At 45.4% G+C, this 18,576-nt stretch overlaps 1 protein-coding gene and 1 pseudogene across 1 annotated transcript in view; both read left to right on the top strand.

Moving 5' to 3' along the window:
• The window catches only part of LOC129639748 (elongation factor 2-like), a 29,267-nt pseudogene extending 12,416 nt beyond the window's left edge, over positions 1-16,851 (top strand).
• The window catches only part of MECP2 (methyl-CpG binding protein 2), a 62,161-nt gene that overhangs the window by 12,467 nt on the left and 31,118 nt on the right, over positions 1-18,576 (top strand). The window lies entirely within an intron of this gene.

The following is an 18,576-nucleotide window of genomic DNA, read 5'->3' as shown; positions in this document are numbered from 1 at the left end:
CATATTACTCTTAATACCAATTCTCAAAGTAAGTTGTTAATCAATTTCTATGTATTTTATTTTGTGTATTTGAAAACGTCCTTCTGAGGAGTGGTTCAGAGGGCCAAAGTCCATTATGCCATGCAACTCCAGATATAAGAACAGCCAACATTTGAGTGGTCGCTGTGCCAGGGAAAGAGATCAGGAAAGCCCTAAAACACAGGTGCATTAAAGAGAGACAGAATGACATGAAAAGTGAGTTTAAATTACTATATCAAATATTTTTTATGAACACATTAATATTTTCCAGATCCTGTGCAAAGTGTACTGCAACTACAACTGGCAAATAATAACCTAAAGGTTACCTTTGCTATTGGCATTTTAAATATCCTTCTAGAGTCTTCTTTACACACCTGTGTATATGTGTCTGTGTTTTACTTATCAAATATTTATTTGTTTTTTGGCTGCACTGGGTTTCAGTTGCAGCACATGGGATATTCAGTCCTCATAGTAGCATGCAGGATCTTTTAGTTGTAGCATACAGGATCTAGTACCCTGACTAAGGATAGAACTCGGGCCCCTTGCATTGGGAGCATGGAGTCTTAGCCACTGGACCACCAGAGAAATTCCTACATGTTGATTGAGATAAATGGGATCATATAGTATGTACTGTTGTAACTTGCCTTCTTTCCACACTGATAATGCCATAGATATCTTTCCATGTCAATAAAAATATGTATCATCACTTTTCTCTAAAATAAAAATAACTCATGTTTTCTAATTATAAAAGTAATAACTGTTTTGTGGGGGAAAAATGTTTTTTAGAAAATATGGGAAGAGGAAACGGAAGGATTGTCCATAAAACTGACATCTACACATAGATAATGTTTTTGTGCCATGATTTTTAATGATCACCTGACATTTTATTGATGGCTCTACCTTGATTTAATTAGAGCTGTTTCCATTATTTCTGTGCTTTCATTTCTGTGTGGCTGTGTGCTGACCATTCTACTCTGTGCCTGTGTCTCTAGCTTGCATCTCTAACTTTTTTTTTTTCTTAATTAATTACTTTATTTTAATTGGAAGATAATTACCTTACAATATTGCGATGATTTTGGGCATCTCTAACCTCTTGAGCCCTGCATTGGATGGCCTCTTCAGTCTTTCCCCCGGAGTTGCTCCTAGCCGTCTCAAACTTAACAAGTCCCAAACAGAACTCTTGCTTTTTTCCCTCCTTCAATTCTGCTTTGGACACGACTGAGCGACTATACACCAACAACAATGGATCTGCTTCTCTTCCTAGTTTCTGTTTCATTAAATATCATCAGCATCCGCCCAGTTACCAGTCTAAAATTCTAGGAGATGTCCTAGGTTCTCACCTTCCTCTAATCCACCAGCAAGTACTATGGGCCTCCACATTCAAAATGTACCTCAGAACCAACCACTTGTCACCACCTCCACTAAGACCTCAGTCCCCACCACAAGTCACTTCTCAGACGGATGCTCTAAGACTTCAGGTCACATACTGAGCAGCTTTCTCACCCACACTTGGAAACAGCTACATCCTTCATAGGCCTATTTTTTTTTTTTTTTACAGTGATACTTAATTCTAAGTGATTAAATTTTTCCACATACAAGTACTGGGTTCCTTGCTGCTCTGTGTTGAAGAATATGCAGTTCATCAGGCTGTCATCCAGTCATTCATCCCATGACAGAGTTAAGTGTCTACGGTACCTGGGGCAGTGTGGTAGGCAGGCTGTAGGGTGACCGACACAGAGTGGCATCTATTTTGCATGGAGCTCAAGTGTGACTGGAGAGACAGACTTTAAATAATTTCCAAGTGATTATGTAATTACAGTGGGTTCAGTGTTCTAAAGGAGGAGTTGGAAGAGGGTTCACTGTGATCATGTGTAATGGAGGAATAGCCCAGCCTTGGGAGGAATACGGAGGCCTGCCCTAAGGAGGCAGTGCTGAAGTGAGGGACCAAGGGGGCAAAGTCCAGAGTGGAGGAGGGCTTTCCAGGTGGAGAAGAGTACTTGTGAAAGCCCCAAGTCTGGCCAGAGCTTCATCAACTGAGATACTTAAGCAGGCTGCAGCAGAGCAGGGGTTGGGGGCTGAGATGCAGGCTGAGTGGCTGACAAGGTGGGTGCAGGATTTTTGACATTAATGTCATAATAGTAGGGAGCTATCAAAGGGTTAGGCTGTATGGATTTTTATTTTATAATCAAAGTATTACAGCCCCTTGATAACAGCATAACCTTGAGGTTATGGTGAAAACAACAGTCTAGCTCTCTCCTCTCCTGTTCCATGACCCAGAGATGCGATGCCAGCCTTACATGGTGTCTCCTTTGAGTTTCTTTGGTTACTGTCAGAACTAAATTGTATATTTATGCATCTTTCTTGATTTGACAATGTTGGGGAGTTACAAAAGAAGACAGCTTACATCACCTCCCTTATTGGCATTCATATTCACAACAGTGGTTCCTGTTCCATCACCTTTAGTCCATAAAACACTTCCCCTCTCTGGAAGGGGATATAATAACCCTGGATCAGTAAAAATGCTAAATGTTTGCCTTTGATAACTAAATTCCAGAGTAAGGAGCTGGTGTAATGATCACCTGAAATGGTGGCAAAATATTTGCTGTTGTATTTTCTGTTCTCTTTCATGTCAATATAGACTCGTGGAATTTTACTTATTAAATGTTTTACTATGCAACCAAAGTCACTATTCTTTCTTGATCAAATTATTCCAAATGTGGCCAGTGAGATTCCCTTTATGCTGGCACCTGTGTCATCTTGGCATACCCTTATTAATTAGTCTTTGAGTGATTCTTTGCTTTCTGGGATAAGACATTCCATCCCAATGTGTGCTTTTCCTAACCCAGAACTGGTTCTAAGAGTTCTGGATCCTTTTAGTGGGAAATGGTATTTAGAATTTCAGTGTTAGACGTGCACACTCTTACTGGGGTGCCATTGTATCTATGGTCTTTCAGTGGACAAAGCTAGAAAACATACTGAAAAGCTTTCTTACCTCACAAATACATAACGATGTCTACAATGGAAATTAACATTAGAGGGTTTGTCATTAAATTAACATTAGTGGATTTGTCTTCAACTTTATTTAACCCTTATATATCTTTTTCTTACACAAAAAAAGTTCATTCCTAATTAACATTACAGGTTACTTAATCTTGTAATATACATAAAATAATTATCAAATTATAATATCATTAGTACTACGAAAATAATAATTATGAATGAAGTTTCAGATTTCTTCTTGTCCTTAGGATATATCTCACCAGGGACATAAAATCAAGATTATTGTGTTCAAAAACCACCTGGAGGATTTGCTTCTAGTAGTAGTGAGGTAGCTCATTTTGGACTACCTCCAACCTCCTTGCAGATAACAGCTAACAACTCAAGACAAAAATAAAAAACCACTTGTTTTAAGGCACTAGAGAGAGACTGAAAACAGGCAGAAACTAGAGGGAAGTCGATACTTGGAAGAAGGAAACTGCATTAGATGAAAAACAGCTCTTTACCCACAGGCAGTCCTCCTCAGTGCTGCTGCAGGGAAACAAAAACTTTGATAGAGTCCTAGACTCAAGGGTTAAGGAATAAGAGGAATGAAGGCAGAAATTCTGGAAATCAGATTAGCCACAGGCAGTGGGGAAGGTAGGCAAATTCTTCATAGAAACTCTACCCAACTCCAGCTAAGGCAGAAGGAATGAATAGAGATTTCAACTGCTGCTCACCACAGGGAAGACTGAAGATCTCTTCAAGAAAATTAGAGCTACCAAGGGAACATTTCATGCAAAGATGGGCACAATAAAAGAAACGGTATGGACTGAACAGAAGCAGAAGATATTAAGAGGTGGCAAGAATACACAGAAGAACTACACAAAAAAGATCTTCATGACCCAGATAACCACAATGGTGTGATCACTCACCTAGAGTCAGGCATCCTGGTTTCCGAAGTCAAGTGGGCCTTAGGAAGCATCAATAAGAACAAAGCTGGTGGACGTGATGGAATTCCAGCTGAGGTATTTCAAATCCTAAAAGATGATGCTGTGAAAGTGCTGCACTCAATATGCCAGCAAATTTGGAACACTCAGTAGTAGCAAATTTGGAACACTCAGTAGTAGCCTCGGGGCTGGGAAAGGTCAGTTTTCATTCCAATCCCAAAGAAAGGCAGTGCCAAAGAATGTTCAAACTACTGCACAGTTGAACTCATCTCACAGGCTGGCAAAGTGATGCTCAAAATTCTCCATAGGCTTCAAGAGTATGTGAACAGAACTTCAGATGTTCAAGCTGGATTTAGAAAAGGCAGAAGAACCAAAGATCAAATTGCAAATATCCGTTGGATCATAGAAAAAGCAAGAGAACTCAAGAAGAACATGTACTTCTGCTTCATTGATCGCACTAAAGCTTTTCACTGTATAGATCACAACAGACTGGAAAATTCTTAAAGAGATGGGAATACCAGACCGCTTGACCTGCCTCCTGAGAAATCTGTATGCAGGTCAAGAAGCAACAGTTAAAACTGGACATGGAACAATAGACTGGTTCCAAATTGGGAAAAGAGGCTGTATATTGTCACCCTGCTTATTTAACTTATATGCGGAGTACATCATGAGAAATGCCAGGCTGGATGAAGCACAAATTGGAATCAAGATTGCCAGGAGAAATATCACTAACTTCAGATATGCAGATGACACCACTCTTATGACAGAAAGTGAAGAGGAACTAAAGAGCTTCTTGATAAAAGTGAAAGAAGAGAGTGAAAAAGCTGGCTTAAAACTGAACATTAAAAAAACAAAGATCATGGCATCCAGTCCCGTCATTTCATGGCAAATAGATGGGGAAACAATGGAAACAGTGACAGACTATTTTCTTGGGCTCCAAAATCACTGCAAATGGTGACTGTAGCCATGAAGTTAAAAGATGCTTGCACCTTGGAAGAAAAGCTATGACCAACCTAGAGAACATATTAAAAAGTAGAGACATTACTTTGCCAACAAAGGTCCATCTAGTCAAAGCTATGGTTTTCCCAGTATGACTCTGGGAATGATCGTGATTCTCACATCCCAGTCATGTATAGATGTGAGAGTTGAACCATAAAGAAAGCTGAGCACCGAAGAATTGATGCTTTTGAACTGTGGTGTTGGAGAAGACTCTTGAGAGTCCCTTGGACTGCAAGGAGGTCAAACCAGTCAATCCTAATGGAAGTCAGTCGTGAATATTCGTTGGAAGGACTGATGCTGTAGCTGAAGTTCCAATAATTTGGCCACCTGATGCAAAGAACTGACTGACTGGAAAAGACCCTGATGCTGGGAAAGATTGAAGGCAGGAGGAGAAGGGGACGACAGAGGATGAGATGGTTGGATGGCATCACCAACTCAATGGACGTGAGTTTTAGCAAGCTTTGGGAGTTTGTGATGGGCAGGGAAGCCCGGCATGCTGCAGTCCATGGGGTTGCAAAGAGTTGGACACTACTTAGCAACTGAACTGAACATGCCATACATGAAATTTAATTCAAGATTAATTATGGATCTAAATATAAAGCTTTTAGGAAAAAGCAGGAGAATGTCTTCACAATCTTGAGATAAAGGTTTCTTAGCATACAGAAAGCAGTAATTATTAAAGGGGAAAATGGATACATTGGACTTCATTAAAACTTAAAACTTTTTCTTTTCCAAAGGTAAGATTAAGAAAATGAAAAGACAGAAGTCACTGAGAAATAGTTGACACAAGTTGTAAATAGGAAAGTCGTATATCTGACAAATGACTTATATCCAGAATATATAAAGAACTCGTACAACTCAATAATAAAAAAGACAGTCTATTTTTGAAACAGGAAAAGATTTTAGTAAGTATTTTATAAAGGAAGGCATTTGAGTGATGACCAGTTTTCATGTGAAAAAGTACTAACAGTCATCAGAGAAATGCAAATTAAAGCCACAATAAAATACCACTACACACCCACTGGAAGGGCCAAAACTGAAAACTGACAACACCAAATGTTGCTGAGGATATGGGGTGGGGCTGACTGGAAACTGGTGCCAGGGAAACTTTCTGTGACCGTGGTTGCCGGGAGCCGGCGAGAGACATTCCACTCGTGACAAAGGTCATGAGGAAGGAGGCTAGGCATATGCAAAGGTGGGATCGAGCCTCGGGAATCCCCCCGGATATTCTCGAGCATCTACCCCCAAAAACCAGAGTCTGCCTACTTTATTGCTTTGTGCTCTCACCTCTGACTTTACTGGGGGCTGTCCCCCACCACCATCTCACTCTCTGTCAAAGAGCTAACTTACAGCTCCAATTAATAAAGTTCCTGGGCAATTAGGAGTGTTTAAATCCAAACCCCTCAGATGGCTCTCTAACTCGCCTGACAAGTTTACCCTGTCTCCTACAGCTATGCATAGGATTGTTTACAGATTGTTTACAGTCTCCCAGCCTCAAGAGGCACGGGAAGCTTAAGATATTCAAATAGCTTAGAGCCTCTCAGAGAGTTAGAAACTGTCAGAATAAAACTAGTAAAAGATTTCATTGATGAGCCAATGCTTGTTGCCAAGTTTTCACATCCCCTGAATTGTATCTTTGAATGTGTATTAATTAATATAGTTGGTATGTAGAAAAAATAAGTAGTGGCCTTGGTGTTAGTAACTTTAGACCCTTAAGGTAATAAATTCTTTCCTTTGTAAACCCATTACACATCCGCCCTATAGGAATGCAATTTTATCTTCGGAAGATGGCGCCAAACCTTAAAATAATTACTCTTAGAGAAAATAAGTCTTTGTTGTAAGTCTTTGTCAAGAGTCATAAAATGTTAATAGGCCTTCTGGCCAGAAGATGATGTAAATCACCTAAACCATTTATATACGATAAATTTGCAGGAAAGAAACCCTGGTTTTTGATAAGGATCAAAGATTGCTGACTTTGCATCCCCTATTATCCTCTATGTGTAACTTAGGGTATATAAGCCCCTGTTGAAAATAAAGCTACGGGCCTTGCTCACCAAAGCTTGGTCTCCCCGTGTCATTTTTCTCCTCAATTTTCAGCTGAGTCTCCATCTGGACCGTGGATATCCTCTGCGACCATTAATTTGCCTGGGCTTCTAAGACCCACTCGAGGTGGTGTCTAAGGTGGGGCACCTTCCGCTATTCGAGAGGGCGCCTGCGGCCTCTGTGGTCAGAGCTAACCTGGTGTCACAGGTTATATTGATTTTCCGCGTAAACCAAGCCACTCAGCTTCTTTTCTCCGCTGAATTTTCCTACTGAGCTATCCTCATTCTATTACTCTTTATATCTCTAATTAACATTTGAATAGGTCGCCTATGCCGTCTCTCCTTCGAATACCCTGGATCAGCCGGGGCTGGACCCCGGCACATGGTAACATCTTTTATCTTGATAGGGTTTGGCTTATACAGGTGCATACACTTGACAGAACTCATCAGATGGTACACTTAAAATTTGTCATTTTACTGGATGTAAATTTTACCTAAGAACGAGTTTTCATCTCTAGTTAATGGTATACGTGCTAACTTGTTTGGAGATGAAGTGTACTGGTGAACTTTGAAATGCATCAAAAATAAGATGGATTGATGTGTGGATGAATCATGTCAATAATGGTAGAATCTGGGTGATATATATATATGGGTGTTCTTTGTACAGTTTGTTCAATTTTTCTGTATGTTTGAAATTTTTCTTCATAATGTGTTGGGGAAAAGTCACTTGGAATAATTCTTTTTTGTGTGGTTATGTTACTGATTTGATGTAGTTAGCTTTATTTGTTTTCAGTGTTGTGGTTTGCTTTTTCTCTTTATTTGTAGAATACAGTCAAGCCTAATTTAACTGGGGAATTTCTCCTTTAGCAAATTTCTTCAGTTATGATTGTAGAATAACAGAGTTACGATTGTCATAATGATTCTTTATGTGTGTGCTAAGTCGCTTTAGTCGTGTCCGACTCTTTGTGACCCTATGGACTATAGCCCACCAGGCTCCTCTGTCCATGGGGTTCTCCAGGCAGAAATTCTAGAGTGGGTTACCATTTCCTCCTACATGATTCTTTATGTTAATAGCCTGTATGCACACTTTATGTACATGTAAACAAAACATATGGGTTTTATAATTGTTTTGTTATACTTATTCCGATCACATGTATTGAAATGAAATTTGTATCTATTGAATCTAGTATAACAGACTTGAATTTAAATAAAAGCCAAGCCTCAGATGATAATTAGACTTGTGGTGACCACTTTGTATCATATAAATGCTATATACCTGAAAGATATGATTTTTTAAAAGGCCAAAAAAAAATTAATATGAAGAAGCTAAGCCCATATAATGCTTAGAAGTTATTAGTTTCTTGCTTATCCTTCTACTGCGTCCTCTTGCAAAAAGATAAACCAGCTCTTCCGCCGTCATCGCCGCCATCCTCAGCGCGACCTAGCTCGCTCAGATCTTCCTTGGAGAATCCACCACCATCTGCCACCATGGTGAACCTCACAGTAGACCAGATCCGGGCCATCATGGACAAGAAGGCCAACATCCGGAACATGTCTGTCATTAGCCACGTGGACCATGGCAAGTCCACTCTGACGGACTCCCTGGTGTGCAAGGTGGGTGTCATCGCCTCTGCCTGGGCTAGGGAGACCTGCTTCACTGACACCCGGAAGGACGAGCAGGAGCGTTGCATCACCATCAAGTCAACGGCCATCTCCCTTTTCTACGAGCTTTCAGAGGACGATTTGAATTTCATCAAGCAGAGCAAGGATGGCTCTGGCTTCCTCATCAACCTCATCTACTCCCCTGGGCATGTCAACTTTTCCTCAGAGGTGACAGCCACGCTCCGTGTCACTGACGGTGCCTTGGTGGTGGTGGACTGCGTGTCGGGTGTGTGTGTGCAGAGACAGTGCTGTGCCAGGCCATTACCGAGCGCATCAAGCCAGTGCTGACGATGAACAAGATGGACCGGGCCCTGCCTGAGCTGCAGCTGGAGCCTGAGGAGCTCTTACCAAACCTTCCAGCGCATTGTAGAGAATGTCAACATCATTATCTCTACCTATGGCGAGGGCGAGAGTGGCCCCATGGGCAACATCATGATCGACCCCGTCCTTGGTACTGTTGGCTTCAGGTCTGGTCTGCATGGTTGGGCCTTTACCCTGAAGCAGTTTGCAGAGATGTATGTGGCCAAGTTTGCCACCAAGGGCGAGGGACAGCTAGGGCCTGCTGAGCGGGCCAAGAAGGTGGAGGACATGATGAAAAAGCTGTGGGGAGACCGGTACTTTGATCCAGCCAGCGGCAAGTTCAGCAAGTCAGCCAACAGCCCTGATGGCAAGAATCTGCCACGGACGTTCTACCAGCTTATCCTGGACCCAGTCTTCAAGGTGTTTGATGCAATCATGAAAGAGGAGACGGCAAAACTAATTGAAAAACTGGACATCAAGTTGGACAGTAAAGATAAGGACAGGGAGGGCAAGCCACTTCTGAAAGCTGTGATGCACTGCTGGCTGCCTGCTAGGGATGCCCTGCTGTAGATGATCACCATCCACTGCCATCCCCCGTGACGGCCCAGAAGTACTGCCGTGAGCTCCTGTACGAGGGGCCCCCAGACGATGAGGCAGCAATGGGCATTAAAAGCTGTGATCCCAAAGGCCCTCTCATGATGTACATTTCCAAAATGGTGCCGACCTCTGCCAAAGGTCGGTTCTGTGCCTTTGGCCGGGTCCAGAGCTGGTGTCTACTGGCCTGAAGGTCCGCATCATGGGACCCAACTATACTCCTGGGAAGAAGGAGGACCTGTACCTGAAGCTGATCCAAAGGACAATCCTGATGATGGGCCATTACATGAAGCCTATCAAGGATGTGCCTTGTGGCAACATTGTGGGCCTGGTGGGCGTGGACCAGTTCCTGGTGAAGACTGGCACCATCACCACCTTCAAGCATGCCCACAACGTGCGGGTGATGAAGTTCAGTGTGAGCCCTGTTGTCAGGATCGCTGTGGAGGCCAAGAACCCGGCCAGCCTGCCCAAGCTGGTGGAAGGTCTGAAGCGGCTGACCAAGTCGGACCCCATGGTGCAGTGCATCATTGAGTCCAGGGAGCACATTATCGTGAGGGCTGGGGAGCTGCACTTGGAGATCTGCCTCAAGGACCTGGAGGAGGATCACGCTTGCATCCTCATCAAGAAATCTGACCCAGTTGTCTCATACTGGGAGACTGTCAGCAAGGAGTCGAACGTGCTCTGCCTGTCAAAGTCACCCCAACAAGCACAATAGGCTTTACATGAAGGCGCGGCCCTTCCCTGACAGCCTGGCTGAGGACATCGACAAGGGTGAGGTGTCCACCCGCCAGGACCTCAAGCAGCGGGCCCGCTACCTGGCTGAGAAGTACGAGTGGGACGTGGCAAAGGCCCGTAAGATCTGGTTCTTCAGCCCTGATGGCACAAGCCCCAACATCCTCACGGACATCACCAAAGGTGTGTAGTACCTCAGTGAAATCAAGGACAGTGTGGTGGCTGGCTTCCAGTGGGCCACCAAGGAGGGGGCGCTGTGAGAGGAGAACATGGGGGCGTGAGCTTTGATGTCCATGATGTGATGCTGCACGCTGATGCCATCCACCGTGGGGGTGGCCAGATCGTCCCCACAGCTCGGTGCTGCCTGTATGCCAGTGTGCTGAAGCCCCGGCTCATGGAGCCCATCTATCTTGTGGAGATCCAGTGTCCGGAACAAGTGGTTGGTGGCATCTATGGCATCCTGAACAGGAAGCGGGGCCACATCTTTGAGGAGACCCAGGTGGCCAGCACCCCCATGTTTGTCGTGAAGGCCTACCTTCCTGTCAAAGTCCTTTGGCTTCACCGCTGACCTGAGGTCCAACACAGGCGGCCAGGCCTTCCCCCAGTGTGTGTTTGACCACTGGCAGATCCTGCCCGGTGACCCCTTTGACAATACCAGCCACCCCAGTCAGGTGGTGGCAGAGACACACAAGCGCAAAGACCTGCAAGAAGGCATCCCAGCCCTGGACAACTTCCTGGACAAGTTGTAGGCAGCCTCCGCTTAGCCCACCACAAGGTGGGGTGCAGCCCCCGTGCCCAGGGACAAGTGACCACAGCAACAAGCCCCCACATTCCCCACAACACCTCAAGGCTGCAGTAATGCTCTGCCTGACAGGTTTCTGGGGCCCACTTCGTGCCATCACTCAACATGAACTTGATGCAGTTTCTTTTGATATTTATTTCCAGATTTCAGGGGCAACAAGTGCCCTCGCAGCAGGGTCTTATCTGGCTGGTGGGGATGGGGGAGGGGATGGAACAACCAATACTTTTTTGTTGAGAGGGAAACTTAATGTCAAAAAAAAGTTAGAAATAAACGCATTAAGAGGTTTATTTGGGTAAATGGCCCCTAGTGGATTTTCCTCCAGAAGGGGGCAAGAAATAAGCAGGTAGATGTTCTCTTTGGACAGAAGCTAGAAGGCAGGAAACCCCACCCACACAGTGTCACTGAGCGCCTCCAGCTGTATTAGTGCCATTGGAATAATAAACTCGACATGGTGGAAAACAAAAAATAAACCAAATATATACATATATTCTTATTTATCCTGCTTATACAAAAAACACATTTAATATACTGTTCTGCATCTTGTTTTGTTTGTTTTTACTTCCTCTGTCCTGGAGATCACTCCCTACCAGTGTTGATACCCTCCTTGCTTATAGTGGTATGGAGCTCTCCCTTCCACATTCTTTTTGTTCCTGCTGCACAGACTCTGTTATGCGGATGAACCATGCTTTAGTCAAGCAGCTCTCTGTGGATGGACATTTGGGTACTTTTCAGTCTTTTCCTGTTGTAAACAGTGATGCTCTCTTGTTTTGTATTTGTGACTAACCCATTTTTAACCTCTGAACTCCCATTGTCTGTTTCTTTCTTGTTTGTAGATGTTTCTGTTGTGGTTTTACGGCTAAATTATCTTCAAAAACATGAGACTATTCTGTGTCCTCTAGGGACAGAATTGATCTCTCTTCCATATTGCTGGGTCTCTTCCCCAAACCCTGGAGAGCTGTTCGTGTTGGGGACAGGAGGCCTGGGTGGTGGGCCCCCTGCCCCTGCTTGCTGGTGGAGTCACCCCTGTCCTGCAGGGTCCCTTCCCCTGGGGAGGGTGGGCGTAGGAGTTTTATGGGAGTGGAGGGCTGAGCAGGGCAGGCTGACCTGCAGACTTGGCTCTTGTGGGAAGCAAACAAACGCCATGGACAGAGGTGGGCTTCACTTGGCCTACTGTCAGCCCCACCAGGAGCCTTGCAGGGAAGACAAGGTTCCAGCCGCAAACTTAGAAAAAACTGTCTGGTTTCTGGCCTGTGGGGGGAAGTGGCACCTTGCACTCCACATGTGCAACACTCACCAACCCCATTGCCATCACCCTCACTAGGGAGCTGGCTGAAAATGCCCTGCACCCAAACCTTCTGGATCAGAATCTGATGGTCAACAACCCCCCAGGTGACTTGTCTGTCTGGGAGACTTTGAGGGCCACTGCTTGCCCCAAGTCTGGTCTGCTCTGATCTGAGCATTTTGGGGGGTTTTAACAGGGGCTCCCCTCTCCTCTGTAGCTTCCTTGACTACTGTTCACTCTGTTAGTCCCCACACTATTTCCAGCATCTGGAAATTTGTGAAGCATATCTCATCTGTTCAGAAGTCTCCTCCTGCTATCATTTCTGTCGTCTGTTGGAGGATTCTTCCTCTTTATACATCTGAACTTTGTTTCTTTGAGATTTGGAGGGCTAAGAGCACGTGCATGTACACAGTTGGTCATCCTCTAGTGAAGGATTTAAGCAAGGAGCTGGCTATAATCTGGAGAGCTTTATCAGGCAGTGAGGACAGAAGCCAGATTAGAATGGATGGTTGGGAGGTGAGGGAGTGGAGGCTGGGTATACACAATTCTTTCTGAGAAGTTTTGTTGTGATGAGGGCCAGAGAAATAGGGGTGGATGGGGTCAGTGTCAGTTGTGGGGTTGCAGAGGGTCTTTTTCAGGTAGATGGATCTGAGAACATGTTTGCATGAGGAGGTGGAGATGGAGGAGATGGCATCCTGGACGAGCAGAGTCCTTGCTTGACGAGAGGCCATGGAAGGGCAGGCTCCAGGTAGGCACTTTCTCTTTGAAGAAGACAAGGAGGACAGAAGTGCATAGATCCTTTGTGAAAGCTCAGGAGTCTAGTGAGAAGTAGAGCTCAAATAGAAGCTGATGAATTTATGGGATAGCTGCATCAAAGGACCCCAAAGTGGGCAGCTTCCACCAACAGCAGGACATTCTGGCACAGTGCCGGAGGCCAGAGGTCTGAAATCAAGCTGTTGCATGGTTCTGCTCCCTCTGGAGACTAGCAGAGGATTCTCTCGTGCCTCTTGTGGCGGCTAGTTATTGTTATTCATTCACTCAGTTGTGTCTGACTCTTTGCGACCCCATGGACTGCACAGCACACCAGGCTTCCCTGTCCATCACAAACTCCCAGAGCTTGCTCAGACTCATGTCCATCAAGTCAGTGATGCCATCCAACCATCTCATCCTCTGTCGTCCCCTTCTCCTCCTGCCTTCAATCTTTCCCAGCATCAGGGTCTTTTCCAGTGAGTCAGTTCTTTGCATCAGGTGGCCAAATTATTGGAGCTTCAGCTTCAACATCAGTCCTTCCAATGAATATTCAGGATTGATTTCTTTTAGGATTGACTGGTTTGACCTCCTTGCAGTCCAAGGGACTCTCAAGAGTCTTCTCCAACACCACAGTTCAAAAGCATCAATTCTTCGGTGCTCAGCTTTCTTTATGGTTCAACTCTCACATCTACACATGACTGGGATGTGAAAATCACGATCATTCCCAGAGTCATACTGGGAAAACCATAGCTTTGACTAAATGGACCTTTGTTGGCAAAGTAATGTCTCTACTTTTTAATATGCTGTTTAGGTTGGTCATAGCTTTTCTTCCAAGGAGTAAGCGTCTTTTAATTTCATGACTGCAGTCACCGTCTGCAGTGATTTTGGAGCCCAAGAAAATAAAACTCTGTCACTGTTTCCACTCTGTGACCCCAGTATCCATGTGAGTCAGTCCCTTCCCTTCCTTGAGGCTGTGCACCTGCTGACTTGGGCCTTCCCTGAATGCCCTGTTTTTTCCAAACAGTAGCTTTCATCCTTTTCTGATAGTATGTTTATCTAACTATCTGTCATTCCTGCTGGGGCAGAACTGTCCAGGGTGGGGTTATTTGCTGTGTTCACTGAGATGGCTTACTTATGTTTACTTTGAGTGCTCAGTTGTGTCCGACTTTATGCGACCCCATGGACTGTAGCCCGCCAGGCTCCTCTGTCCATGAGATCCTCCAGGCAAGAATACTGGAGTGGGTCGCCATTTCCTTCTCCAGGGGATCTTCCCAACCCAGGGATACAACCAACGTCTCCTGCATTGCCAGGTGTGTTCTTTACCACTAGCACCACCTGGGAAGCCCAAAGTCACTCAGTCGTGTCCGACTCTTTGTGACCCCATGGACTATCCCATGGAATTCTCCAGGCCAGAATACTGGAGGGGGTAGCTGTTCCCTTCTCCAGCAGATCTTCCTGAACCAGGGATTGAACCCAGGTCTCCCACATTGCAGGTGGATTCTTTACTGTCTTAGCCACCAGAGAAGCCCAAGAATACTGGAGTAGGTAGACTATCCCTTCTACAGGGGATCTTCCCAACCCAGGAATTGAACTGGGGTCTCCTGCATTGCAGGCGGATTCTTTACCGTCTGAGCCATCAGAGAAGCCCAAGAATACTGGAGTGGGTATCCTATCCCTTCTCCAGCAGATCTTCCTGACCCTGGAATTGAACCAGGGTCTCCTGAATTGCAGATGGTTTCTTGACCAACTGAGCTACCAGGGAATGGTATGTGGTGTCCCTGGGTCCTGAGAGGTCCTGGCTGAGTGTGCACCGGGTCTCCCTGCGTGCTGTTGGGGGCCTGGGGCTCAGACGTCTCTCTACCCTCACCCCCCCACTACCAGTCACCGGCTGTCTCTTCCACATCTCCAGGCTCACTGGGGCCCCTGAACCCCAGACTTGTGCATCCAGCACTGACTTGCCATCTCTGCTCAGCTTCCAGCAGGCTTCTCCAGCTGAACCTGTTCAAGCCTGAGCTCCCGGTCCCTCAGGCTTGGCCTTTGCCTGGCCTCCCCTTCCCAGTAAATAGCAACTCTGTCTTCTTGGTGGTCAGCTCAGAAAGCCAGCACTAGAGCCCTGAGCTGCTCACTCCCCAGCTCTGCTCCTGTCATCCTCCTCCGGCCTACCATCCACTGCAGCCCCCCTGGCCCCTCCAGGTCCCACCCTGCTTGAGGGTCTCAGCCCGGCTCCTCCCTTTGTCAGGAACATTCTTCCCCCAGGAATTCCATGGCTCCCTTTCGGGTCTCCTTCAGGTCGGCTCAATGGGCTCCTTCCCAGCGCTGCCCTCCCTGAAGCTGGATGCCTGCTTCCACCTGGCCACTTTCCCCTGCTTCACCGTTCCCTTCTCACCATCTCCTGTATGCTGTTTGACTCGGTTTCTCCCTGCGTCTCCCCTGGGGTATCTCCAAGGCCTGGAATCATGCACACATACTGGGTAGATGGGTGGATGAAGTCTGTAGTGGGACCTTGCCCTAAGATTTTGTCTTATACTCAGAGGGGCAGCCTAGAATACAACCTGCTCTGCTACTGACTCAGTAGCTTTCTCTGTGTCCAAGTGCACTGATATTCTTTATGGTTTAATCAAATCTGCAATCTGGAGCAGAAAGTGCACACAAAGGGCAGATGTGTGGAGTTGGAGTTTTTTTGGGAGGGAGTTGTTCTTTTTTTAAACTGATTTGGCTACCTCGGGTCTTAGTTGCAGCATCCAGGATCTCTCGCTGCAGCACATGGACTTCTAGTTGGGGCGTGCGAGCTCAGTACTTGTGGCGTGTGGGCTTAGTTGCCCCAAGGCCTGTGGGATCTTAGGTCAGCGACCAGGGATCAAACCTGCATCATCCCCTCCCTTCCAAGGCGGATTCTTAGCAACTGGCCCACCAGAGAAGTCCTTGGAGTTAGACACTTTTGGAGGATTTGCAATTAGCCCAAAACATGGTATACATTGGTGAAAATCTAAATGGCACCCACACTAGTCCCCCACTTTTTTTGTTTGTTTTTCGGGCCATGGCACACAACTTCCAGGATCTCAGTTCACCGACCTTGGAGTGAATCCGGGCCTGTGGCAGTGAAGGTGTGGAGTCCAGATTGCCAGGGAATTCCCAAGTCCTCCATTTTTTGAACAGAAGGGCATGACTTGTTTCATCATGCTTTACTTTATTAATAGTGTTTCACAGGTCATACGTTTTTTACAAACTGAAGACTTGTGCAACCATTCTTTTCCCAGCAGCATTTGCTGACTTTGTGTCTCTGTGTTACATTATGGTAATTCTTGCAGTATTTCAGGCGTTTTCATTATTACTGTATCTGTTATGCTGACTTCTGATCAGTCATCTTGGATGTTACTATTACATGGCTCAAATGACGATTAACATTTTTTAGTAATAAAGTTTTTAAGTAAAATCTGCACAGTTTTTGGAAATAATGCTCTTGTACAATTTGATAGACTGCAGTCTAGTGTAAACATAACTTTTATATGCACTGGGAAATGACAAAAACTTGTGTGATTCGCTTGATTGTTATACTTGGTTTTTTGTGGTGGTTTGGAACTAAACTCGAAGTTTCCCTGAGGTATGTCTGTACATCCTTTACGAGTGTATAATTTAACAGCATGATTTCCCAGGGCAGCTTTGCAAAACAGGAGAAAGGAATTTTAAAGGCTGTCAGGTGCCTTTGCCATCTGTGGCTTCATATTTGGGTAACAATATTTGTGTTTTGCCAACAGATGTGCAGCTTAAAGTACTCAGGAGGATGGCCTTTGAAGAGGCAGATCCTGCCCCCCCAGATGCTGGGCCTGGGGGCCTGAGTGCCCCTCCCTTGGGCCCCGAGCGACCCCTACAGACATCTGGTGCAGGCCCTGTAGCCAGAAGGGACAACTGTGTCTGGCATGTTGCTTTTCCCAGCGGGTCATGAACTTCTGGAGCAGGGACCCCACGCCACTCCTCAGGGCTTTCCCCTGCAGAGTCCAGCACCCAGCATGAGTGACCAATGGCACCCTCCCTGGGTCTCCTCAGAGCCGTAAGAGACAGGCTTTCTGGCTCACCATGCAGCTTTGGGCACACACGTGTGTGTGCCTGCTCCTTGGACCTGGTGTCCCAGCTCACTCTGTGGGCTTGGGCTGCTCCTTTACCTGCCCAGTGGCTCTGGTTTGGGAGGGCAGGATGCTCTGGCTAATCGATCTTTCTGAGTCTCAGCAATTCAAACCCTTGTTTTGTTTTTATTTTGGATTGATTACAACACCCACTACTACGAAGAAAAGAAAAGGAATCTGGTATTGTAGGAGGTGGTATGTGGTATGATTAATTGTTTAATTTTTAAGCTTTTTTTAAAATTTTGCAGTGAGTTCTTTGAATAAATAATTCTGAGAGCTTATCACATAGAAGGCATATGTGTTTTCCTTGGTACGTTCTGAATTATCTGGATTTATTTTTGTCTCTTGAATTTTATACACAATTCAAAGGCTGCCTTTTTAGCCTACAAAAACAGGAAGAAAGAAGCTCAGAATTAATTGCGTTTTTCAGTAGCTTGAGTCATGGTGACTGTGATAACTTGGTGAAAAAGCTGTGTAGTAAGTAAACTTCACCTATGATTTATCAATGAATACTTTTTTTTGTTTGTTTACTTCTAAGTACTCGACCTTTTTTGTGTTAAAAGAATCTCCTATTCTTTGGATCTTGGGTTTGAAGCAGGTGAATCCTAGCTTCTACTTAAGAAAGCCTAAAGGTTGAGTTGGAGGCTTGTGGTGTCCTCTTGTGTGCCCTGCAGTCTAGAGGGAGGCTGTCCATGGCTACTGTGTGGCTCCATAAGTATCTGGGATCCAGGGCCCCTCAGTCTTTCTCCTCCATCACCCTGTGCAGGTGACTTCCACCCTCAAGTTTGCCTGTGGTCACAAGATGGCAGTTGCAGCTCTAGCCATTGCATCTTGCTTTCCAGGGAAGGAGGAGGAAGGCATGGGGGAAAGGGAACTTGCTGGCACACCCTCCAGCCCCATTCAGTAGTTTCCATTTCCATCTCTGTGTCCCTCTTTTTTTTCCCTGAGGAAGAATCAGTAGCAGTCATTTCTTTCTCACTCATGGTTTTGGGTGGGATTCAGATCTGTTCTCAAGCCTGTTCCACAGCCCAAGAGGGAGAAGCAACTGCCAGGGATGGTCTCGTCTTAAGCCAATGTCAGGAGCCCAGGAGTGAATTGACACACAAAGGCCTTTTAAAGTCTCTTCCTAATCAAAATGACTCTACTACCCAAAGCAATCTACAGATTTAGTGCAATCCCAGCAAACTACCAATGCACAGAGCTAGAATAAAAAAAATCACAATTCATATGAAACACAAAACACCCCAAATAGCCAAAGCAATCTTGAGAAAGAATGGAGCTGGAGGAATCAACCTTCCTAACTTCATACTATACTACAAGGCTACAGTCATGGAGACAGTATGGTAGT

Source organism: Bubalus kerabau, chromosome X (assembly GCF_029407905.1).
Source record: "Bubalus kerabau isolate K-KA32 ecotype Philippines breed swamp buffalo chromosome X, PCC_UOA_SB_1v2, whole genome shotgun sequence".
Lineage (NCBI taxonomy): Eukaryota > Metazoa > Chordata > Mammalia > Artiodactyla > Bovidae > Bubalus > Bubalus kerabau.
Note: the sequence above shows the minus strand (reverse complement) of the source record. Positions and strands in the feature narration are given on the sequence as shown.